General features: G+C 40.3%; 2 pseudogenes; both read right to left on the bottom strand.

The window, feature by feature from the left end:
• Nucleotides 1–1,923: 1,923 nt before the first annotated feature.
• LOC123925685 lies at nucleotides 1,924–16,483 on the bottom strand (annotated as a pseudogene).
• A 6,728-nt stretch (nucleotides 16,484–23,211) lies between these two features.
• On the bottom strand, nucleotides 23,212–23,712 carry LOC123925505 (annotated as a pseudogene).
• Nucleotides 23,713–26,947: the final 3,235 nt, after the last annotated feature.

A 26,947-nucleotide genomic window follows, 5' to 3' on the forward strand; every position in this document is an offset into this window, starting at 1 on the left:
GTATAATTTACTTTTCACTTGTCAACAAGTTGCTTTGATATGGCATAGAAGACAAAGTCTTATTTGAAAAAGAATACATCTCAGACTTGATTTTAGCAAAGTGTTGCATGAGGGTTACAACTAAATGGGTTTTGTTTTAGCTCACACGTAAAGAATCTCCCAAGTCTAAAAGCTTTGGGAGACACGTGGTATATTTCAGACCAGTAGGATATCACCTGATGCCCCTGAACAGCATCCTTCCCCTCGTCCACTTTGTATGTACCTATACGAACTATAAGAGCACTGAAAGTCAGTCGTATAAATTACAATACTTCTAATGACTAGAAGCATGGTGGTAATTTCTTGTGATCATGTGACACAAAAGCCATTTAGTGGAAAATGTGAAATAACAGATGTTTCAGTAATATCGTCTGATTTCTGGAACTTACACCTCACAAAGGGAGATGTCAACCACTATATGTATATTATTAGTTTTTAAACTGGAAAGGTAGCACAACATATTTTCAAAGTGGACTCCGTAATGCTTTTGGAATTACAAAAATTTTGACTTCTAAAAAACATACTTTCAACATTTTCCTTTAAAAAATTAAGTAGCATATGTAAAACTTAAAGGTTCTTAAATATGATTTGATTAGGGTTTTAGGACAGGGAAGCAGTCTGAAAAACTAATTTGCTCTAAGTTTATTATTATAGGTATGGGAAAAGAAGCTTATTAAAGGAAATATTCTGAAAATGGCATCTGAATATAGACACAGCTGATATAGAAAACACAAATTTTTATGTAAGTCATTATTAAAATATTTAAACATGAACTACTGTTTAAGGTATAATATTGCTATTGGAATCTGAAGGTTGTTTGTTGCTGAGAAACTGGGTGCTGATTTTATTTTCAAGAGGTTTTTTGGTTGTTATAAATATCTCATAGCATCAACAAGAAATAATAGCTCAGCATCTATCTCTTCAGCTGCAAATACCTTTTCAGTTCATTCATCTCCTTCATGTGTTCTGAACTGCTAGATTCAGACCTGGGGAAAAATATTTTTCTCTTTTTCTGCAGTATTTCTTGCTTTGTTTTAGTTACCTCAATAACTCTTTCCCTTTGTTTTACTTTGGAAGGCACAGCCATTAAAGAAGTTCACAACTTATATTCTCTGTCTGAGGCCCAGAAAAGTTTCTCAGCATTTTCTCAAAGGCACATGGGTAACCTTATCACTTAGGAAATTCAGGCCTAAACTCCATAATGTTTTAGCTAAAAATAAGTATCTGATTCCTTTCCCATGGCTTCAACAACCTTCTGGGTAGCAATGCTGGGTATAGAGAATCATGGGATGTAAAAATCATAACTAAAATATTTGTTCTGGCTCATTCTATTGGTACTCTCATTTTCCCTCTTTAGAGTCATTATATACTTTCATTTTTGATATTAAAAATCATTTTTTACATTAAAACTCAGATTTTAACAAAATAAAAGGTGGGGGGAACCCCAAGGTACCATCTAAGGGAAACCTATCCTGCCCTCCAGCCCCTTGCCAGAACAGATCCTAGACCTGTGTGCCCTGAGGTACTCCCAGTCACATATATGGATATGTACATATTGGGGGCCCTCATGGACAGGCTGGATGTGGGAGGCAGCTGGCTCAAGAGCAAGTATCAAAATAGTTTTAGAAATGACTGTCCAGCCCAGCACAGGCATTAGAAAAATACTCTTTGCAAAGGAAGGTGGGAAGAATGGTGTGTAGAAGAGGAGATGGAATACCTGCTAGCCTTAGTTCTTTTCTCCTTGTGGCACTGGGCCCCCAGGGTAGCCAGTCTGAAGGGGCCAGTCTGAATCTGCCCCAGAGGCTCTGGGCTGAGTACTGAGCCCACATCCTGAGGCTAGGGTGGGCAGATTTGACTGGAGCCCACAGATTAGCAGGTATTTTTTCAAAGGAAGGGCCAGGCAAGAGCCAGGGATGCTGGATCCCAGCTCCCAGTGGGGCAGGAAGCTGTAGCTCTGGCTTTCCTCATTTGACCAAGATAGTGCAGGCTGCAGGCTTGAGCTTCTTCTTACATTAGGTTCCCCAGGTTCTTCTCCGAATCCTCGGAGGAGCCCAGGAAATCTTTCATGTCTTTCATCCTGCCATCTCCTGTTGTGTGCAGGCACTGGTGGCCAAGTCCACGGACATGTGCAACAGGATGGCCTCTGGTGGCTCTAGGGTTGTCCACTGCCTTGCTGTGGACAGGACCAGGGTTCCCATGGCAGCCTCATGGGGCATGATGCCCGGGGTCCCACTGGCCTGGCTCAACTTGGGTGACTCTGGGAACCTGTAGCTGGCATGGGCGGGATCATGCAGCCTGCTAATATCCAAATAGGTGAGCAGCTCTGTGACGTTCTGGGCACTTAAGGAGAAGTGTTCAGATTCCGACTGGGAAAACTGGGAAAAAGACTGGACTCCAGCATGTGAAGACGCAGAAGGAAAGGACGCTGATATTCTGGGATCACAGGCTAGGTACAGAGAAGACATGGATGTCATTCAGGTTGGTGAGGCAGGCCTGGTAGGTCTTCATATAGTCCTTATAGGCCACACTGGCAAAAGCAGCCAGTGCCATTTTGCGCAGGCAACAGTCCTTGTGGTCGGTCTTGACCTTGAACTCGGCGCTCACCTTGGGCATTGTGAACACCTTAAACTGCTCCCCAGAGGCAGTGTACAAGGCGTGGTCGCCCTATACGTCAGGGACCTACACCAGGTCCGGTGACGCCACCCAGAAGGCAGGCAGCATGAGGTCACGCACATCCGGCACTGTGAAGCCACCGCGGCTGCGCAGTGCGACGGTTACACCTCCTTGCTGGCTCCTCCCACCGTGCCTGCCTCGTTCCCCGCCGTTTGCACCGCCATCGCATAGGCAAACGTGGAGCTAGAGTTCGCGCCACACAGAGTGGGCTGCATATCCAAGGAACGTGTCAGGAAGAAGAGGCAGCGCATAGTGCCAGAGAGGGAGTGTTCAGCCAGCAGGGCTCACTGCGGGGCTGAGTGAGCATCACCATCTTGCCCTCGGGGCGGTCCTGCTCCACCCGTGGTCCTCCTGCCACTTGAGGTGAGCATTAGCTGCCACTTCCTGCCAGAGACGCGGCTCTTCCTGGTGACTGGTTGCACAGGAAAGACTGGCACAGTGACCTCTTGAGCACCTTCGCCCGTGAGCACAGCCCCTCGGTGGCCAGGGGGTTGTTGTGGCTTAAAGATGCACTTGGCCAGCAAAGGGCTCTTGGCACTGGTAGTTGAAGAGGCCTATGCATGACTGGTGCAAAAGGCTCAAGGCTCCCGAGGCGTCTTTCGAAATGGAGCATGACAGATATGACAGCAGCTGGTGGCAGACACTGAACCCCACATGGGCCTGGAAACCAGAGGATGAGAGCTCAGCCACTGGTGGCCCTAATATGTGAAGTCCTTGCGGTCCCGGAGGAGGACCACACTAGCCGTGCTGACCACCTGCTCTTGTGGTTGCTTAGCTCCAGCATCAACACATAGCCTGCAGTGCCTATCACCATCATCTGGGCTGTGTACTTGCAGAGTGCCACAGACTCTGGGTGCGAACTGCAGAAGGGTGACCAGTCATCTCCTACCTGTGACTGGCCAGGCTATGGACATGCTTGCAGTTTGCCTGAAAGAGGATAGCTATGCTAAGCTTGTAGTGTGGCCACAGTGCCATGGCTAGAGATGTCCTAGAACTGCACTGTGTGGTCCTCACTGCAGGTCAGCAGCAGACCTCATCACCATGGCTCCTGGGCCAAGTTCTGGCCCCTGGGGACAGACCAGCTCAAGATGCTGGAGGCTGGCTGGGGGCGCTGCAACTCGTCAGAGCTTACAACATGGGCCCACGGCTTGGCGGGGACGTTTGCGGAAAGGGGCTAAGCAGGTAAGCCGATGTGTATCTCTGTCTTAACGCTGAACACATACAGGGGAATAATTTTTCTATATTTTTTATTATATATTTATTTATATATACATATTTATTTATATATTTTTATTTTTTTTTTAAGATTTTATTTATTATATGACAGAGATCACAAGTAAGCAGAGAGGCAGGCAGAGAGAGAGAGATGGGGAAGCAGGCCCCCTGCTGAGCAGAGAGCCCAATGCAGGGCTCGATCCCAGCACCCTGGATCATGACCTGAGCTGAAGGCAGAGGCTTTAACCCACTGAGCCACCCAGGCACCCCTCTATATTTTAACTATACCATTCCTCCATAGGTTATTTAGCTACCTCAAACAAACACGCTGGGCATCCAGTGAGCATTTGGGCCTAAGTCTTTATTTGACACAGAAGCTAGGTACAAAGAGAGTTGGAAGAATCAAGAGTATTCAAGATGGATTCTACCTGAGCTATCCGTACTACGAGACATGGCCTAGTTCATACCAATAATAGTTGTTACATCTACCAATTTCTAAGTCATTTTCATATTAAAATAGTAGTTGAGGTATACCTATACCTAAAAATAGGTATGCCTATACCTAAAAATGCCTTTAATCACTTCTGTGATAATTTGAGAGGAGAGTTTTGCAAACCAGGGAAATTTAATTTTAGGATCCCATTCAGTTAAGCCTAGGAAAGAAAGGAAGGCAAATTGGAGTTTTGGGTTTTGCTTTGACACCTTATAATACAATTAGGGCTTTTAGGACCAAAGGAAAGTGATAACTACAGAAGAAAATGATGACAATTCTAACATTCAGTAGATTAAAAGGTTTTATGTGTGTTATCAAACTCGCTACAGTAGCTGTGGAAATAAAGGAGGGAGGAATTTGCTGTTTGTGTTTTATACCGATGTCAGTAGTATTAAATGATTAAAGAATGTATGACCTTTCTTTTCATCATCAGTGGTTTCCTTTAAGGAAGTTTTTCAGGTAAGCATCCTAGCATGTTCTGTTTTCCACTTGTTTATCATTAAGTTGTCATGTTTTATTCTTTGTTTCAACTGGGTGATGCTAAGGGATTGATGGTCCAGTACATAAACAAACTGATGAGAGGAGCTAGAGAAGACACCAGGAGGTTCATGACGAAACCTTTCTTACTGACATTTCCCTTATGAACACAACATGCCTACAAGCTGTTACTGAATCAAGAGTATATCGCCAAATGGAAGTTGGAAACTGACCCCCCCGACGTACACACACATCACAGGTGCAAAAATCCTGCACGGAGTTGACATCTGTCTACCACTTTGGTTCCTAGACTTTGTCACTAACTTCACCAATGTGCAAATATAAGTACATCTGCTTTCTAAGAAAGCTCCTATTGAATTACAAATACCACACTATAATTTCCAAGTTAGCGCAATAATCCATAAACATTAGCATTGCTCCCAAACTATGCTGAGTATACAAAATAAATCATGAGTCACAAAATATTTGCTACAAAGCCAAGCCCATCCTTCACATGAACAATTTTCAGAAATCCAGACTTATGAGCAACACTCGCTTAAAATTTTTAGAACTTTTGGGGTGCCTGGGTGGCTCAGTGGATTAGGCCGCTGCTTTCGGCTCAGGTCATGATCTCAGGGTCCTGGGATCGAGCCCCGCATCGGGCTCTCTGCTCCGTGGGGAGCCTGCTTCCTCCTCTCTCTCTGTTTGCCTCTCTGCCTAACTTGTGATCTCTCTGTCAAATAAATAAATAAAATCTTTAAAAAAAAAAAATTTTAGAACTTTTCCTGCCCTTTGAGACCATCCTTCAGCATCAGGTTCAGCTCCTACAATGAACGGAACACAAAGCTTAAAGATGAATAAGCCTAAATTAAGATAAATGATCAGATTTTCAGTTAATAGTTTGGAAGAGCATAACTGTCATGTTACTTCATTTTCTGAGTTCCAGTTTTCGCTTTCTCGTATATCCAAACGCATACATACACAGACACAGACACACAGACACCCACTTCTTGACTTCTCTTGACTTCTCTAAAAATGGGTTGACATTCTGGATTCACTGATTTTCAGGGGCATAACCAAAACTTTCTCAGTCAGGAATTTTAAAAGTATGTCTTCTAGGAGCTCCAGTCATTCTTATCAGATTTCCTTCTACATTGACATAGGTTCCCTTTGATAGTCAGGTTCAGCGTGAACATATTTGCTATCAGGTAGATGTCAACATGTTTTAGTTTTATTTTTTAACAGCAAAACAGCCCAGATTTTCTTTGTAATTTATTTCTGGTATCAGTATCATTCCATTTTCTCCATGCTGCCCTTTTGAAGCACATTTAAATCTTCCTTAAAATATAGTGAGCACTCTTCTAGAGAATGCCTCACTTTATTTTAGTCCCTTTGATTTGCAATGCATAGCTGCAGCAATACATTTCAACATATTATTTGTTTTCATCACTAAAGCTCTTTGTTGCAAAGAGTTCTCAGAAGTTTGCTTTTTGGGATAACTTCCTAGATTATCCTGTTTCTACTCAGAACTCTTTGCCTTCTGACTGCTGTAATTTACATACAATTTAAATTGTCTTCGTTGTATTATATTAGGGGATGGCCGGAGAAGATTCTAGGTTTTCAAACTTCTGTGTACTTACTGCATTAAGGGAAAAAAGGGCCATTTCAAAGTAGACACTTAAGACCAAACGGGGGCTGGGCAGTGGGAGAATCCTGTGTGGTGTTAGCAGTGGTAGCGGACGCACAAGGATAGGCACTGGGCCCAAGGGACATTTCATGCCTAAAAGCAAGCCCCTGATAATTTTGCAGAGAATGTCGTATTGATGCTGCTCTAAATGTTTCTTATTCTTTCTCAACTGAATTCATTTCAAGTCCAGTAGAACGGGAGATGTTGCTTTTTCTTGGGGAGCCAATCCATCATTGCCCTGAGCATGCCAGAACGGGTGCCCAGAAATGCTAGAGTTTAGATTCTACTTCTGGAAGGATGACATCACTTGGTAACTTCCTTCCGAGTGATCCTTTAGGTAACATGTCTTATAAATCTCTCATCAGCTAGGGTAGTTAAAAAAACAAAAACAAAAACAAGAAAACAACTGTGGGATTAAATGTATTGTCCTCAGTGACACGTGTTTTGACCACTAAACCACTTCTAAATTCTCAAGATGATACATTTATCTCAGTGTGTGTGTGTGTGTGTGTGTGTGTGTGTGTGTGTGTTTTACTGGTACTTAATGCCTTGCTGCCTGCTAATTTAGTTTCATCTACAGTCTTGGAATGATTTCTTTTCTTCCAAGATCCAAGTCATTACTGTGAATAATTAAAGAAGCAGGGCTCTACCCTCTTGGTAACATCTTTCCACCTTGAAATAATCCCACTGGTTGGCACTGTTGTGGCCAGGCTTGACCCCTCACCCAGTTTTAGGGCTTGTTTGCCAGCTGTCTGCCTAGTGCAGCTCTGTCCTTCCAGCACTCACTTTTCTCGTTGAAATGTTTCCTGACAAAGTAAGTGTACTATTAAATGTGCATGCAGTTCCTCACCATGTTCCTCCTTTGTGCCAATTATGTATCTTGATTTAGTCTTTTGTGTCTATTTTTTCCTGACTTACACAGACTTTTTCTCTCCAGCAAAACTGAATCTGTACAGCAGCAGCTAGTGTCCTGCCCAGAATGTTCTCTCCCCTTTCTTTCAAGGTGTGAGTTTAGTGCCAGACTTTTCCTTTTCCATCCTGTGTAGACATTCTGTGACACCTATTGTCTCCATTACTTCTAGAAGATGCCCAATAAATATTTACAGAATTGAAATATGTCTTTCTTTCATTAAAATATAAGCTCCTTGGGGACAGGGACTGTGCCTTAGTGCCCCTTGCATTAGTGCATGTGGCATTAGGCATTTTTAAGACTTGTTTTTTGGTTCATAGATTTTTTGGATAAGTTTGAGAAACTATTTTGCTCAAGTTTTTTTGTTTTTGTTTTTTAAGAAAGGTCAGATTTTTGATTTGTCCAAATCTTGTAAGTCTTCTATTTTAGATAGTAATTCCTCAGGGGGACTCCGTTATTTCCCTATGTCACTGTCCAATGTCTGGTTCCTGTAAGCTTTCCTGTGTATGTATCTTCAAGGGGAAAAACAAGCCCTTGTCCAGTCTTCTACTCTGTAGAAATAACTGAAAGGGCAATAATGTGGCATTTGTTAGATTTTAAAAATGGAAGGAAGGGGAGGCTTTTAATTGTATGGGAAATTTAATTAGATTTAGACTAATTAAATTCATTTTTTATATTAACATGTTCACAAATATTATTGCATCTCGTTAGATTTCATTCTTCCAGCCTTACTGAACAATATTCAGTAGTAGTTTCAGATTACAATAAGTTCATTATGAAGATAAGGTGGAATTAGTGTAGGAAGCTCAGCTGGTTGAAGGGGTCTGTACTTTAATTACTGCAGAGGGTGTGCATATTAATTACAACACAAGTGATATTTACTGTACCTCAGGAACATATGACAGGGTAGAGATACTGACAGCACCAGCTAATAAACTCAGTATGATAATGAGGAGAAAAGACCATAAAAATAGAAGGAAATAAAATTATTCATAAAGTATATTGATCCCAAAGTAAAGACATTAAGCTCTGATGAAGGGCAACAAAAGGGAAGCTCCTCACTTTATCAAACAAATAACCAAAGTAGAGAAATGTTAGCAGGGAGACAGATTGTGATTATACTGGTCACATGATCGCACTCCAGAGAGTACACGGGAGCCATAACGCGGGAGATTTTTAATAAATCAGCAGAAAGCCATACTGTCACCTGCAGGAACCGAGGTCGCCGTGGCTAAGGACAGCTCCATAGAGAAGTCGAATGTGCCATGGTGTAAACTGGAAGGAACCACAGGCACACAAAATTTGGTACAAGAGCCATGATTCCCTGTGAAAAAACCGAGGATGCTCCTAAGAATCCTGTGAGAATGACTCTCAATAGCAACCTGGGGGCCCTCATCCACTTTTCCCTGCCTTAGAAATCACCAGCTCTGATTTTGAGATGGTAAAAGGGAACAGTTGGGGGTTGGTTGGAAAATTTTTCCCAGTAAATGCTCAATTACGCCATGATCCTATCTGAGTCTCCACAGCCCAAAGGAAGTTTGAATTTTGGCCTAGAGGGATTAAATCTGAGATTTGCTTTCTTTTCACATGGGCCTTCCAAAGAAATGAGCATTTCTTAAAACAATTATTAAATCGACTACCAACATTTACAAACAAGCTCATTTTAGGGAAAAAAAGGACTGGCTAAAGTGCTAACTCTTAATTTACATCAAATAATTACTATAGTCAGGTTTCTGCTAAGTATTTGTAATTTTCGAGTTTATTAGTCAAAATCTGCCACAAATTGTGCTTGTAGTTGAGTTATTATCGATAGAAAGTATATCAGTTACCTATTTATTTTAACACATGGAATAACGATGTTGACCAAACTCTTAAAATTACTCTAATTTTGTGAGGAAAACATTCTGCTGTAGGTATATATATGAATAGTGATTTTAATATAGATTGGAAATATGTGATATATATTTGTACATATGAACTTGAATCTCTGTGTAATAGAATATGCAGTTCTGGTTAAAACACCTCAAAAAAATAATAGCAAACTTAGAGAAAATGGAAAGAAGGGCACACATAGGGCAGTGTCTAATCTGAGCCTGCATTTTGGTGACACAAACAGAAAACAAAAGCAGAGATTGTTCATTTTGGCTGAAATCTATAAATTCATCAGTTGGAAGGATTGGACTTCGAATTACAGAATGAAATTATGGGAAGTCTCGCTTTGTAACTTGGGCAAGACAAATAAGATGAATAATCAACTCACTCAATTCTGAATTACTTTGGTTTACGCATCCTGCAGCAGAAGTGAAGCTAGTCCTGACACCATCATGAAATGGGGGTGCCATGTCTGTTTTCCTGTACCTCTATCTCCCCTTTTCAGTGCCTTACTCTAACCCAGTGTTCTGGTGTTTTCATGCTAGGCTTTCTTTCCTTTGGTGGAGGGACTGAGAGGTGGTTTCACTCATATTAAGGTAAATATCTCCAGGAATATTTTTATTTTAAGAGGACAGTGTTTCATGTAAGCTTATGTTACAGCTTGACTATTAAATGAAGTATTTCTGTGGAAGTAGAGATCTACCTGAAATGACTCAAATATATCAAGAAGTTATAAACATGACCCACGTGAAAGGCCAAGCATAAACAGAATGTGGGGAAAAGAGGTGGTAATTCAAGTTTTATGATTGGTATTGTTGCGAACTGTGTTAGTTTCCCTAATATATGTACAGTATTTACAATGTTAAGACACAAGACTATATAGCATTGTACGGTACCAGGGACATGGTAGGTAGGTATTTGTTAGATATATTTGTTAGATATTTACTGAACGAACGAATAAACAAATAATTCATTTACTGAACGAATGAATAAATGATTGAAAGAGTTCACCTCAGGGGGTGTTTCATCAGTCCTTGAAAATTACTGGTGGTATTTCTGTTGTACCTGGCGAACTGAGTGCCCTTTGTAACCGTGGCATTTGGCTCTGTGTGCCAGCAGTCCCTAAGCACCGCCTGAAATGTGAGTGCGGCCAGAGTCGGTTACCACTGTTGAGCGGCTGGGCCCTTGCTCTGTGTTTGGATGTAAAGAATACAGGTGATAATGGGTTGAAATCTGGAGCATGAAGTCATCTGTACTTTACCCCTTGGGAGAGATTCAAACAGTTTGATGGCGAATATGAATACCTTTAGGGGACTTTCATTTATCAATATGCTGATACATGGCTTTTTTCCCCCCAAATATCCTGATACTTGGAAACAGAAGAATGGTTTAGGTGCGTACCAATTATATGTAGAGATGGGAAATCCCAAGCCTATTGACCCCACCAGCTTGGATTTAGACCGACCTATTTATTAGTATTAAAGAATCAGAGCATGAAAGAGGCACCATAGAGAGAAATACTTAAAATTTTGTGAAGTATAATTCTGATTTTCTACCAGTGTTTCATGGGTTTCTGATAGGAGTTTATTTTTCTTTGTCAGAGCTTTAAATTTTTCCTGTTAATATTTTTTGTTTGTTTCTGGTCCCTCTCACAAGGTTCCTGCTGTCCTTAGGGCATCTCATGTGCCCTTAGCTCCTTCCCTTCCCTCAGATGTGCTGCTTCAACGGTCTATAGCTCATGGTTCATTATTTTTCATCCTCCTCTCATGTAATTTGGTTCTGATATTTGTTTCTGCAAATATTACTTTCTCTTTTCTATGTCTCTACTTTAATGGCTAATTGTTTTGGAATTTGACATTCTGGAACAGCTCTCCTCTTTTCCAGCAAAGGAAGAGTTGAGTGTGTTGAGAAACAATTTGGGGACATCTATCAATGTTGACTTAAGAAAGAAGGGTAGTTCTTAGCTTCCTTTATTTATCTTCTTTGAGTAACGAGGAGGCAAAGACTATCAGATCTAGTTAATAAATAGACATGAATTCTAGACATGTTGTAGAAAGCAGAGGATTTAGGAATTACAGTATCAGTGAGATAAAATAGGAATCAGAGTATCAGTGAGACAAATAGGTTATATCCTAACGATTGGGGTAACTAGCCTACAATATCAATTAAGGAAATTGTTATTTTTACATTTGGAATATGTATACGGGCAATCTTGTTGCCCTTTGTTGGTTGAAAATAAAATTTAAGGTTAAACAAAATAGATAACATTTAACAATATATTATACTCGACCTAATATGCTTTGTAATTTCTGCAGTCACAGCCAGCCACAAAATTCTTGTTTTGACTACACAAAAAATCTTGTTAATTGTTGTTACAGAATGTCCCCAAAGCATTTGAACTTAGTGCAAAGTTTAATTTCTCTAAGCACCTCAAGCTCCAAGTAATTTCATAAATTAAAGCTTTAGAAGGTTAAGTTTCTGCTGTAAACAAATTTATGTTTGTGTACGTTGATAATTAGAAAGAAGTATTTTGTGAAAATCTGAGGAAGTAAGATTGAATAGATAATTAAAAATTGCAACATTCTAATCAATAAAAAAGATGGATATGATTGTTCTTGCCATTCTATTTCTTGGACCTTGTAAATCTTCATAAATTCCTTTCCTCCCTCCCTCCTTTTTTTAAGATCATGTTGTATATTCATTACCACAAAGTGAAAGTCATGGTTAAGGTTTTCTGTAAGTCTTAGACTGTGTAGCTCCAAAGAGTGTGTTAAAATAGCAATTCATTGAGAAACCTCAAAAGTGCATCTTAGAATAGTATTAACAGGAATAAAAGAACAGAAAAAACGACCTGTGATGGAAAATCACAAATCTCTTAGAAATTGTCAAATTGATCAGCATCACTAAGAACTATTGAGAAGACCAAAGGTCTGGGCTTGTTTTTTGATTTAACAACAAATATCAAAACAAAAATGTTTGATTTCTTTTGGGAAAGATCATTTTTTTCCGTTACCTTTTCTGAAACAATCCTCACCCTCTGTTCCCTCATTCCTGTTACAATTAGTCATTACCTACTGTTGCTTATGATTTGTTGGCAGTCTCTAACTGCAATCTGTTGCTTTGTGACAGATCAATTCTTTTAGCCTACAGACTCATTCTTGAATTCAACCAAAATAAAAAAAAACTATATATATATATACACATATATATATATATACACACACATATATATATATATAATATATATGTAAAAGTCGAAGTCACATTGCTCTGGCTAATGTGGCAGATCATTCTTTTAGAGAGTGCTCTTAAAGAGAGACCATTCATGAACCCTACATGTATATAAAGGGAGTGAATGACATTAAGTGACCCCCCTATGGGGCTCAGGTTCAGAGTCCATATGTATCGACTGTGGAGTTCGAAGTATGTTCATTTACTATCGTCATTTTGAAAGGAGACAATTTCAGAGCAATATTTTAGTTAGAGGAGTTGCTTCTGAGCCTACTGAAGAGAATTTGTAGAAATCCTGTTGTTTATACCCACACACATATAGATGTATACACACACCACCGAGTTTAAATAATCCCAGTAAGATTCATATTGCTCAAGTTTTTCAGCAAAAGAAATTATAGTTTTCTTGCAATCAATTTAACAGTCAGAGCTTTGGTGTAGCAAAATATATGCTTCGTAGCCCTTCAAAATTTACGCAGTTTGTACATATAGATACATGCTGTATATATTTTGAAGTGATACGTATGTTGAAATTTTTCCTCACTTAAAACCATGCTGCATAATTGATTGGAAGAGTTACTCTCATCACAGTCTATTTTTTGCAGCAAAGCAGAGGCTATTTGAGATGCTTGTGGTTTTTTTTTTTTTTCTTAAATGCTTTACTTTATTGCAAGGAGAGGAAAAACTAGTCATTATATAGCAAGATATTATTCATCGTTGGTTTGTTTTGTACAATGCTGAATTAAGTAACATGGCTGCATAACAAGATAAATATATTAAAAAACATTTTCTCCATTAACTTTTGGTGTCACTGTTGTCTGACTCAGTGAGACCCTCTTTGGTATAACACACACACACATACACACACACACACACATTCACATGCTCACTGACATTTTAAAAATATATAATCCCTTGAGTTTGCTACTTTACAGACCCAAGGAACAGCTTGCTTCTCAACATTTCTATATAATAAGGTCGCCTCAATCACAAGGCCACAGCTGCCAAATTAAGAAAATTGGTGGGCTATTGAGGAAAATACTATTGAACCAAAAGGCAGATGTTTCACTGTATGTTCTACATTGGTGAAACACCCTCAATCTGTCAGCATGCATTTTCTAAAAGTGTAAACTAGCCACTGTCTTGGTTCCTATTTAATGTTGTGTTTGTCAAGGGCCCCCCTTGTTTGGCTCCTGCAAAACTACCAACTTTTCTTACTCTAAAAAGAAGACAAGGTGTTCATTCATGAGAAATTACACTAATCACGTGAGAAGTACCTCAAAAAATCTTCAAGCTCAGTTTAGAAGGAGGCTCTAGGCATTATGGTCATTATGCAGTGTTCCAGATGAATCCATGACAGCTGACGCAGAATTTAAACGGTGGATCAATACACAGGCTACTACATAGCATAGGCAAGATTAGGTTGCAACACGCTTGCATTTTTAGTCTAATCATTCTTTTCACCAATTCCCTTCATCAGGAAAGGGGGGAGTCCTTAAACATACAGATATGGAAATTAAGAACTAAAGATGTTACTTCAAGTAACCAAGGGATATCGAAAGCCGCAGCTTTTCTATACTTTGTTTTGCATCATTGGTTGCATTTAACTGCATTTGTAATCATTTAGGATAATCTTTGCCAAAAATTATGAGAATTTTTGTTACAATTAATTTTTCTACAGTTTTATAATTTCTATAGACTTAAGACTAGAAAAAATTACGTGAATGCACTAATTCATTGTAACATGTCAGATTAAAGTTTACTTTTAACATGACATCATTGTACTTAGATTCTGAAGACTATCAAATTATTTGGATTATACTAGATTTGAATAAATAGCAGAAAACACACAGAAACGAATTCAAACATATTCCTTTGTTCTGGTAAGTTACTACATATGTCTCTAGCTGCCTAGTATCTGAGGTTCTGTAAAAGGAGATTTTTTTTTTTTTTTTTGCCCTCCCAGTGTGTTTTATCCACCATTTAAAAACACATTTGAAATATATTGCAATTGCGTGAGAAGTGACATAAATACATTTGGTGATTAATATTTATTTGATCAACTGTGAGTGCAACAATATGACTTCTAATTTGAAACCACACAAGCTTCCTTTTCAGCAATCCTGCCTTTCAAAGCCTTTCATTTGCTATATCACAGGCTGATCTTGGAAAGAGAATCTGTTCGATGTACTTTTCCCTACTCCTTTTCCAACTTGAAACAGGAGAGTGGGCATTGAGCCGCATTTCCAGGTGTGCCATATTGGACCCTGTCAAGTGTGCAGAGGGCTGGGGAAACTCTTCGACTCTTGGCCTGTGGGTGATTCCTGAGAGGTTGGCCTGCTAAAACACATTCCAGGGTCTATGTATTTGAAGGTCTCTGTACGTACATTATTTGCTACGTATAAACATACTCACACACATTTTGCAAAATGGCAGAGTGGATGTCTGGAGAACATCTCCCAATGTAAAGCAGAGAGCCTGTTCTATTTCATATTATTATTCCTATTGTTTTATCTCCATCCCCTGTGCGCGTGGTGCCTTTTGTGACACTTCAGCTGTGATGAGATGGGCGGGTGAGCCGTTTCCTCCAGAACTGGAGCCAGCTGGTTTGGAAGACTGGCAAACCCTCAACTCTCCCTCCATCCACCACGCTAGAGATTGACTTTATTATCTGCCGGAGCTCCATGCCATGCCCAGTTTCCAGGGGCCCAGGATGTAGGCACAGAGCACAGGCTGATTTGCCGTTGTGTGTATTTTCATTTAGGCGTAACCTCAGGAATTGCCTTTTCACAACAACTACAGAAAAAAGTGAGGGTCATCCACTTCTAATGCTGGAAACCCTGTGATAATCTGTTCCATGCATTCAAATGAAAATATGACTTCTTGGCAGAGACTAGCATTATAATGTAAAATCCCATATGCTGTTATACAGTATGTTGCAATCTGTTTTACGGCTGCCTCTATTCTAACGAGTGAATACTGCCAATAAAGCAATTGAAGATAACACTAATTGCTTATTTCTGTGATCCATAATTTTTATGGCTGCCTTATAGCTCTTTAGTCAAATGGATGCTTTTTGGCCTTTAAGATCTAGAACTCGTGTACTGTAGCAATTGAAACTGGAAATGTGCATGCTGGCCTGAGAGGCTTTTCTGTACTTGGTGAAGAGGAGGCAGCATTAGCATAACGGAAAGATGTGGAAGAAAATGGAAATCTTAAGTTGGCTCTAACAGGTAACCACTAGATCTTATCAATATTTAGGTAACTTTAAGGAAATACGTAAGTGCGGGGCTGTGGATGACACTAAATGAGGTCGTCAGGCGTTGTTAGGCCTCGTGTCTTCTGAGGCCTGGTGGACACAAAGGAGACCATGGAAGATGCCATGGTTATGCGAACATGGCTGGTTGGAGACAAGGCTCCTGGGTTTCCTACATATTCCTACGTATTGGCAATATAACTGTGTGATCTCGAGACAGCGATTCAACTTTTCTGAGTTTAGGCTCCTCTCAGAAACGCCGTGATGACTAAGAGGATGGGAATACACTGCGGAGTGGAAAGTACTAGCCTCATGTGAGGGATTGTGCTGGATCCCTCTTGGGGGCCATCGTGACATGTTTTTTGTGAACACACATAGAGAAATCCTAAATTATGCAGCATTTGTCCAAGAATGTACCCAGCTCTTTGTTTTTCAGAGTGGAGTCTGTGGACCAGGAGCCCTGGCCTCACCTGGGAGTTTGGTTAGAAATGCACAAGCACTGGCCCACCCCAGGCCTGCTGCTAAGACTCCTCCTTGTATCAGAATCCCGACGTGATGAGTATGCACAGGAAAGACTGAGAAACCCTGACAGAGTCAGCTTACCTTGTGGATGAGCAGGATGTGATTCATCAAGGCGAAGCGATTTGCAAGGAGTCATGCAGTGTGTTCAGAGCTAAGCCAGGACGAGAGAGCCCAGGGCTTCTGCCTCTCTTTAATTCATGCTGCCTCCACCTTAAAATAAGCAATGGTTAATTTCATTGTGTGACAGATTTCAGGTTAACCGCACAGGCTCAAAAGTGGACAACATATTTGCAGCTTAAAATAAGGTACTAAATGGTGACTAACATAATAAAATAAAAAATAATAATAAAAAATAAAATAATGTAAGTCAGAAAAGCCATCGGTTTCTGCTTTACTTGTTCAGATAGTGAAAATAAAAATCAAAGCAAATAGGTTGTTACTGAGCTTAAATTATATATGAATAGTGTCTAGAATACCCAAAGATTTCTACTCATGAAGTTCTGTAGATATGTTCACAAATTCTCAAAGAATTTAAGAATATGCTCTGAAATTCAGATAAAATACATGTGCAAAGGTCACAGGGTCCTAGTATTCCATTTTTCTATTTGTATCCAACTTTCTAGCTATTATAATCTCTTGAATAGGAAAAAGAGGTAGTTATGTTTAAATAAGTATTTATTTCTCCCATTCCAACTGAAATACGCAGAGTGCTATGTCCAAAAAGGGGTGCAAAAGGATTTTACAAACATTAGCTGAAATATGCTGAAAATTCCCTGATGAGATATATACACTAGGTAAGCAGTTCTGAGAAATAACACTTTATTTAGTTTAACCATTCTATTCATATATTATATATATGTGTGTGTATATATATTCACACATATATATAATCATATATGCCACTATATACATTTGCCAGTGTGTTATTAGACACAGTGGCAGTGGTTTTTTACATATATTATGAGCTGAGCATTGCAAACCTATATAACTTATTATCCCGTTTAATCTCCACTACAAATCTGTGGGGTACTACTATTATCCTCATTTTAGAAATGAAATGATGACCCTCAGGAAAAGAACTTGCCCAAGGACACACAGCCAGCAGATGAAACTGACTGAGGAATAAAGAGTTTATCTTCCAAATTAATGCTGTGACTAGTGAGTCTGACTTTTGAGTCCTAATTCCTTAAATTCTGATTTTATTAGATCTTTTGTCTAGAAGTGAATTTCCACCATAATTTCGTGCCATGAGGCTGGGGAAGTGTAGACCTTTTCTGCCTTTGACACCAAGCACGGGAGGGGTGAAAGAGCCAGTGCCCCATGTCTCAGGAGTCTGGGGCTGAAGTTGTCTGAGCCAGGGAAGGAAGGAGTCGGAGATGACCCTGCTCTTCTCTCCATGGTCAGACGCTGCCTCCCCCAAAATGCTGACTCTAGGTTCTCGGTTCAACAGCTCTCATTCTCTAGTACTGAGATTGACAACAAATAAAGATGGCGATAAAAATGCCAACATACTTGTGAATATTCTTAATGAAATCAGCAGCACAAGCTTTCACAGAGAAATGAATTCTGAAGCAAGAAGGAGACAGAGCTGCCCAAAATGGTTCTAGATACAACTATGGGAGCCTTGTGACTGAAGGTACAAAGCTCAAGAGAAACACATGGGAGAAAAGGAAGGAGCAAGAATGAAAAAGGACCCATACTAGTAATCGCAGAGCTAGTCTAAGTAAAATTGTGATTAAGAAGCAAATGGCGAAGTGATTGATCTGGAAAAAGAAAGAAATACACACACATAAGCAAACTTAGGATGTTTGCCCTCATTTTATAGGATACCTTCAGCTCCATGTTAATAGTCCCTGTGTAGAATCTTTAAAAGCTGTACCTTGCCAAATGTTAGCTGTTGGCGTATGCCGAAACCTCATTATGAAAGGTTGTGATCAGAAAAAAACGACTATTGCAACCAGCTGTAACCTATAGCATTCAGGTAACTATCGGTACAGGAGACAAACACTGACTACTTAATTCCAACACTTTGTAACACTTCATAGAAAAAAAGGATACTAGTTTTTTCCTTTGTGTGCACTTGTTATTTTCCTTTATAGTAGATGATGAGAGTCTCTATTATCTGAGAATTCTCCAGTTTGGCTACCTGATTTTTTTTTTTTTTTAACACTGGAGAAAGGATCCATTTAAATATCTCTAACCTACCAACATGGTATCACAGTAATTATGATATTTGCCCTATGCTATTAATGAGATTTTTTTTCAGAGATAAAGAGTAGATAGATCATCTCCTGGATATATATATATTTTGAAAAAGTAACCTATCACAAAACTCTGATTTCTTAGATGAAACCTCATGCAACGTGTAACCTATCAAGATTATAGAAACAGAATGATCCCTTATTATTTCTTCTTTAAATCCCGATTAATTTTTGAAACTTTCTGCTTTACTTTAGAAATGGGACTAGCATTGCCTTCTTGGGCTCTGATCAGGTTGATTTTTCAGCTACACCAAGGGGCTTTTATTTTGCCTCTTTGTGAAATTGGCTGGTTTCCTAAAGTTATTCTTCTATTATAATTTAACACAGTAAGAAGAGAGCAGGAAAAAAGGAGAGATCTAATATGGTATTATTTTATGACTACATAAAACTCCATTGTCAGAACGGAAAATACAGGAAAGGCTCTACACACAGATGGCTAAAAAGTTAAAGCCGAGTAAATGATCAGAGAGAGAGAGAGAGAGAAACAGAATTGTAATACAGTCTATGTTCCTCGGTATTATTTTGTATGCATGTCTTTGAATTTGAAATTCAAATAAGGCTATATATATATATATATATATATATATATATATATAATTGAAAACAATTTTTTGATAAACAAGCAGACCAGATATCCAAACAAGAAGATGCTGCTCTGCCCTCTTTCCATTTAATCACAGAAGCCCTTGTCTTACCTTATATTATAAGAGGGGAATTGTAGGGATTAATATGAACAAACTTAACCCTTTTTAACTTACCGTCACGCAATGTTTTCAGCTTACATGCCACGAGAAATCTGGGCAGGGCGGGGTGGGTGGGGACTGGAGGGGAGCAGAGGGGAGGAGGATGAGGGGAGAGGAATAATAGAAACCTTTTAAATATATTGATGCAAAATGAAAAGTAATTCAGAAATGCAATTTAGTGATGACCTCTCCTTTGGGTAGTTATGAAAAACAGCCTTGTTTTCTTTTATAAAGAAATGCTGGCATGCTTGACTTTCGTGAATCAAGAGAATTGTTTGCCAAATAACAGTGATGGTGTGTGTCCTTGTCAGAACACCTGCTGTATTCTCCCAGCAAACACTGGGGCCATAGCGTCTCTCCTCTAATGACACCTCATCAATCCGCTCCTATCAATGTCCCAGCCATGGAGGTGACTTCGAGTGTTCAGAAGCCTTAGAAAATGTCAACGTTTTGGGAGAAAAGGTCAGTCACAGCTTCCCCCCCACCTCCCCTGCCAAGCCACTGTGGGCCTGGCGTTCATTATCCTAATTAAATCCAGCAGCTGAACATCTTCTTATCTGTAGGGGAGGAGAGCAGGGGCATGATGCAATAGGACTGATTTGCATATCCAAAGTTAATTAGTGCGGAGGAGCAGGTGTACAGTAATAATAATTATCACACATGACAATCACCTGTGACCACTTCCCCGCGCCCCTTCCGGGATTCAGCACAGTGATTGCTGGCTGGTTTTTTTCTTTTTTTTCTTGCTTGATACCCATCCTGAGCTGTTTATGTCCTTGTGCCTCTCTTCACAAACCTGCTGTGAGTAGCTCGTCTGTTCCTTAACAGGCGCTGTATTTTTCTCTAAAGGTATATTTTCCCCTGTTTCGTTTGGAGGGAGAGACGACTGTAAGGCAGCTATTTTCAATTTTGTTTGCTGAAGTTGTCACATCCTGGTGGAGCCTGGGTATTTATTTTTAGATTACATGTAAGTGGATAAGGAAAAAAAAAAAGTGCTCAGGATCATAATTTGAAAATCCCACTTTGCATCATTTGAACATTTTATCTTGAGCATATGCTGGCGAATCAGTCTGATCCAAAATAAACTTATTAGACAGCAGACACATGAAACCAAGTGACAGTTTGATGTTTGCCACGAGACTGCCCGTGCCAGTGTGAAGAGGGGCCGCGGGGCTCCATCCACAGCCCTCAGCCCTCCCAGACCGGCAGGCTGTTGCTGCTCACTGGACACTGACCTGAAGAAACGGAGGAAGATTTCGGTGGGTTGTTTAGGGCCTGGCAGCATCTAGGGTAAACAAACAAACAAACATTAGCAAGATACACCAGTAGGAAGACTTCAAATTGTAGCCTTGGAGCAAATTCAGTGCAGCTCACGGGATGGCTCTCATGATGCCTTCATCACAGAAAGCTTAGATAGATTACACTCTTCGGATTTCGCTTGCACATAAATGTGTAGGTTATGCGTGTTTAAAGTGTTTTCTCTGTCAAACGAGGGTAATTTTTTCAAATTAAGCCAAAAAGCATGCCCTGGAAATGGGATGTGCTTTTACAGAAATGAATTATTGCTGTGTGCTATACAGGAATTTAACACTCACAATGGTAGGCTAATAAGTAGGTAAGAACAGAATATTAAATACAAAGAAATTTTTCTGGGTGAAGGGGAAGCATTAATGTTAAATTAGCTATGAAATTGTGACTGGTTTTAATTTTTTTTTTCATTTTGACTTTTGTCTGTTTCACTTTTATTTGTCAGGGTACACTTTTGCCAATCAAGTCAAGTATAACAGGTGGGTCTCTCTTTCACACAGCTTTAATGATAAGTGACAGAGATGGCAAAAGGCACTCAACCGCCTGCAGAATGCATTAAAAATTCAAAACTTTACTTATCAGTCTTTTATTAAAACTTTCTGTAATTGTGCAAAATTATTTCCCCACTGGGTTAGCTTTCAATATGGAGTACAATTATATTTCTGACACGAAAATAATTACAGTTAGAAAAAAAAACTACAAGAAAAAAGAAGTATTTTTTAAAGTGAAATCCATCCATTTTACATCCATGAAGAGGCATTACAGTGAAAAATTAAGCGATTACTAAAGTAAAGCTCCAGTTTTGAACATTTAACTTTCAGTACTAGACAAATCTAGTTAATCTAGTAGAAATGTAAAGGAATTATAGCTTAGGGTTAAAGACTTTCTAGTCCTTGTCTGTTTACCAAGGAAATACTTTGGTGTATTGTATCTTTCATCTGTCAGTGTTACTGTAGCTAAAATGGTGGATCTAAATTCTTTCCAACAGGATAAATATTAACAATAAGTTGCTGTGTTTCATGGAATTAGCTGTGGTTTTTTTCTATATGACTGATGTCTTCTTAGCTTATGATTTTTTTAATTAAGATTTATTTGAGAGAGAGAGAGAAATAGAGAAAGCAAGCACAAAGGAGGGAGGGGCAGAGAGAGAAACAGACTCCTTCATGAGCAGGAAGCCCAATGCGGGGCTTGATCCCAGGACCCCGAGATCACGACCTGAACCAAAGGCAGACACTTAACTGACTGAGCCATCCAGGTGCTCCTTGGCTTATGATTTTTAATGCAAGTGTTGATAGCTCTGGACAGGGGGCTTTGCTTCTATAGAGCAACTTTAAATAATTCCCAACGTCTATTTTAGTCATCTTCATCTCTTAATCTAAAATCTTATGAGTCAGGTTTCTAGAAAAACAATTGCCATTCATACATTCCCCTAAGATGCAGAGATCAACATGTTTTTGAATGGGCATCTTTTATGTATAAGTCACTGTAGTTGGAACTCTGGGCAATATGGAGGCCTGAGTTTCTTTTCAGCTGGAGCTTTTGAAATCAGCTCAGATTTCCATGAAAGCTGATGCTTACTACCACCCTTTCTTCCTTTCCACCCTAATGAGACATTCTTATTGAAGACAAGGACTACTCATTGTGTATTTATTAAGTATTCACACAATGTTAGGCAATGACACGTAAATCTAAAGTTTTACAAGTCTTACTCACAGCTTTGCTCCTGTCCTCCACTAGCACACAACCTAGAAGTAGACATGTGGAATCTAAACTACAATTCTAGGTGGAAAATGTTAAGCATCTCCTCAGTGGGGAGTGCAAGATGATCCCTGGCTATGGGAAAGTATTGGAACTTCTATGTGTATGTCTGTGTGTGTGTGTATACATATATATATATATATATATATATATATATATATATATAATACACAGCGTAATTATATGCATTGGGAAACTAAAAATATTTATGTTTATTTTCCCATTAATGAGTCTTTGTATCATTGTGTGTGTTCCTTTATTTATTTTTAAATTGAAGTTCCCTTCCTGGTCCTGCTTCCATCAGTGGCAGCAGCCAGGGGAAAAGCAGAGGGGAAATAGGCAGCCCAAGGAAGGAGCCAGCTCTAAAACATTCCATTTATATACAGAACAAAACAGACAAGCACAGAGCCGCTACTGTGGGAAGAATTTGGCAGCATGGGAAAGGGGAGGTATAGGTGGGGTGTTAGGGTGTCATTAAAGAACACAGCACCCCCCAAAACTGAGGTGCCTGGGAGCAACAGGTCTACTTCATTCAACCCAAGAGGAATCAGATCAAAAGCAGTTTGGGAAGGCCAGAACTGCCAGGGACAGAGGCAAGAAGGTGGTCCAGGGGGTGGGGGGCTGTTCGGCAACTGGCGTGAAGGGATTGTCCTCCCCCTGCTGGGATCCCCCCAGCCCCTCCAGTCTGGCAGGAAGGGGATAGTCTGCAATCCCCAAGGTCAGGTCTGGGGCTGCCAGATGCTCTAGGCAGGGGGCTGTAGGGGTCTCACAGAGGCCTGCCCTCCAGGGAGATGATGGCATTGCCTGCTCCCCTTCCTTCAGCTGCTCTGCTTAGGGTATAGTGGTCCTTGATCTCCTTGTAGTAGTTTGGTTATAATTCATGCTTGATCCTTGTCAGCTTCTTCTTGATCGTGTCCTTGGAGCTGACATAGATCTCTGTGCTCTTAAGGGGTTCAGACTCAGAAGATGAACACGGGGTCCTCCTGCTTATCTCATTGGTCTTATAGATTGCATCAGAGGGGGCAGAGTGGCACTCCTTATCTGGACTGTCTGGACAGGTGGCATAGATGTTGTCTTCTACAGTTTAGTCCAGATCACCTACCAGGATCTCCTTGCCTTGCTCCAGGATAATGTTCTTGTCCTCGCTCGGGCAGAAGAACACCAGCTCCTTGCGCTTCTTCATGTCCACTGGTGTTGATGACTTCCATGCCTTCATGTCATCCAGCGCTTTGATGATGCCTCCAGAGACAGCCACAGCAGAGGCCATGTTTCTGGATATGAACGGAGAGAACAAGGAGAGTCGGAAAAGACAAGAGACACTGCAGCTGCTGCTGGGATCTGACTGACGAAACTAAAATTTTGAATTCAAAATTTAAATTTTCTCGTAACACAGACTGTGTTTATACTGTTATCTCCCATGTAGCTGTTTTTAATAATTCATTTGGGTACTTGTATCCTGTGGTGGTGGTCGGACTGTGTATAGGAGGTCTGGAAACCTTAATTATAGTCTCGGTTATACTACTGGTTAGTGTGTCCTCAAGTGAGTAATGTCATCTTTATCAGAGATGCTTTGTGTTATCTCTTTCTCCCTAATTCCTCTTTCTCCTAAATAATAGCATTTATTGAAAGATCACTGTGCGCCAGAAACTTTTAAGCAATGTGTTAATCTATGGGATAATTATAACAACCTTATAAAGGAGGTACTATGATCACCCCCTCAAAGGGAAGGTATTACTTAAGAAAGCTGGGAGAAGGTAGTCAAACTGGGTTCGGGACACTGATGACAGAGTGGAGAGGAGTCTGTGGTCATTGGGGACACTCTCTGGACCGAGACGATTCATGAGATTTATGACCGCCGGTTGCCAGCTACTGACTTCCTGACCTTTAGCCCCAGAGGTTTCCAAAGCAAAACTTCCTCTTGAAAGTTTTGATTTGACATTTGATGGAGGCATGAATGTAATACTACTGACATCTCTGTTCATAGAAGGGAGCTCTGGAGAGCAAACAGTTAGACATGGAGGTTTTCTATTGTGAGTTTAGATCTGGAGGCCTTCCATAAAGCTCAGGTTCTGCCATTGTCTTGCCCAGTCAGATGAGTGTTAGCTCCAACTATTGCAAAGTTTAGAGAATAGTATGTCAACTTCGTAAATAAAAAGGAAAAGCAAGTTTACACGGATTTTAAATCACACTGAACACTTTGCAATAAGTCTCACCAGGGGATGACACTACCTTGCCACATGTAGTCTCCTTGACCTGCCAAGGTAGAGAAAGTTTTGTAGAAATAATAGCTAACAAAGACAGGCTGGGTAAGTGGGGGGCTGGAACATCCTCTCTTCAGAGCGCTTTCTAACTTTGGTGTTGAGTCATTTGAGGCAGACACTGGGTCAGGTTCTTGACTCTAGTGTGCCTGTTTGTCCCTTGGGATAAGGGGAAGAAAGGCGGTACTTGGCACCTAGACAAAGTTCATGAAGTGCTTTAAGAGCCTACATTGAAAGGCTGTGACATCAAACAGAAGTGAGTAACATTCTGTTTTTATGCTTGGCATGAGTGGGAAGCCTAGGCGATTTGACTGAAAACATCTCTGCATAAGAGTTTTTTTCAGAAGTGGGGAATGATTGGCAGAGGCCCAGAAGTCAGGGATGTTGACACTTTGGTCCTGGCCATTGTTGCTTGGCATCTCAGGGATAGCCTTAGAGCTGGCCTCAGACCCACATGGGCTGGGAGGTATAAGAGAGGGAGGGCAAGCAGAGAGAGAAGAGAGAGCTCCTTCTCCACTTTGGGAATGCTCCGACATGCTGCGGAAAGAGTAGACACCGCGGGGATGGTTAATACAAATTTAGAGAATGCATCACTTTGGGGGAGATGATAAAATGTAAACACCAGGGAAAGAAAGGGTCTTTGTTTACTTTCCCTTTTCCTGGTATATGGCTAAACAGGTTAAACACCTGTGAGAAGAGGATGCTTCAGGGACACCCTCATACTCAAATTGTTCGTGGGTGTCTCGGAGATTACGCTCCACTCCTTGTGTGATGATTAGTTGTCTCTTCGTGACTGGCGAGGCTGGCGGCGAGGAGCCGGGCCTTCACCTGCAGGTGTTGCCATGGCAAAGGACACTTGGAAGAGATTCAGGCAACATTGAAAGGCAAAAGTGAAAATGAGAGTAGAGAGAAAATAGAAGCTTGATTTAAGGAGACTTTTGAGTGGATCAAATCGCCTCCCTCACGATAGCCATGGCCAGACTCCAGATCAACCCTACTTTTTTCCTCCTGACATCTGAGCCTCCCTGAGTCCTGGTAATCTGGTGCATAAGCTGACTTTGTTTAAAACTTAAAAAAAAATTTTTTTAACATATAGCAAAGTTTATTTTTAAAGCACTGTAAAAATTATTCTGCCCCTAGGAGACAGGATTTGGTTTCTTAACCCAAACAGAATTAAGAAATTATGAAACGAGAACTGGTTTACTGACTCAGTAAAACAATTTCCCTTTCCTTATCCAAAAATCAGCAAGCAAAGTAGCTCGTTTTATCTACTATGCTGGCTTTTTGTCTCGTCACTACCTTCTTTACTGTCCATGAAGTTTCTCCACGAAGCCAAGTCGCATTTCTCCCGTGTCACTCAGACTTTGCCTCGACTCTCACTTAGTTTGCACATGGAATTCACTTTTCTCTTTCTTCCCACTTCTACATTTTGGCCTATCTTTCAGAATAATCCGGTTTATTTACTAAGTGCTGCCCCCCCACCCCCAGAACGTGCAGATATTTATGGTCAGATTTTTTACAAGTCATTGTTCTCCAAGTTAGAAAACTCTGTATCTCTCTGTGTTTTAGGAATTTTCAGTTAAAGCCAGTGACAGATTCCCCTTTTTCCACCCTGGTTGGTTAATTCATGTTATCTAGTTAGGTTAATAATAATAATGATAACGATAATAATAGTAATAGTAATAAATATGTGTTGACTGCATAATGAGTGGCATCAGTATCTAGTGGGGGGATGGGGGGAGGCCCTGGGTACAAGTGCTATGTCCGAGCTCCCCAGGGTTGAGGAGTTCTGTGCTAGAGGTACATGGGAAAACAAGGCCCCTTCCAAGGTGGATAGAAAAATTTTAATACTTACTAGTTTCCTAAATTTCTTCTGAGTTCTTAATAAGAGAAATGTGCCATGCCTCTAGCTTCACTTTCTCTAGCAGGGCAGAGGGAAACACGGGGCTCATCTAGGTCTTGGGAATGTTGGGATTGGGGAGTTTGGAAATGGGAAAAAAACTCTGTAGGACTCTTCTTGATGTTTCCTTCTGAATTGGTTGAGAAAGATCAAACCACTCTTAACTACTACTTCTATTAGGGAACAGATTTGAAATAGGATGATGTTTTTTAAAGTGTAAGCGCTTGCAGATAACTCAGATGTATACAGTGAGATTGCATTGTTGGGAAGCACTTGGGCTGGACAGAACCATCTTCTAGAAATTGGAGTACCTGAAGCTCTCTGGGTCTTCTTCTTCCATGTCA

This window comes from Meles meles, chromosome 15, assembly GCF_922984935.1.
Source record: "Meles meles chromosome 15, mMelMel3.1 paternal haplotype, whole genome shotgun sequence".
Lineage (NCBI taxonomy): Eukaryota > Metazoa > Chordata > Mammalia > Carnivora > Mustelidae > Meles > Meles meles.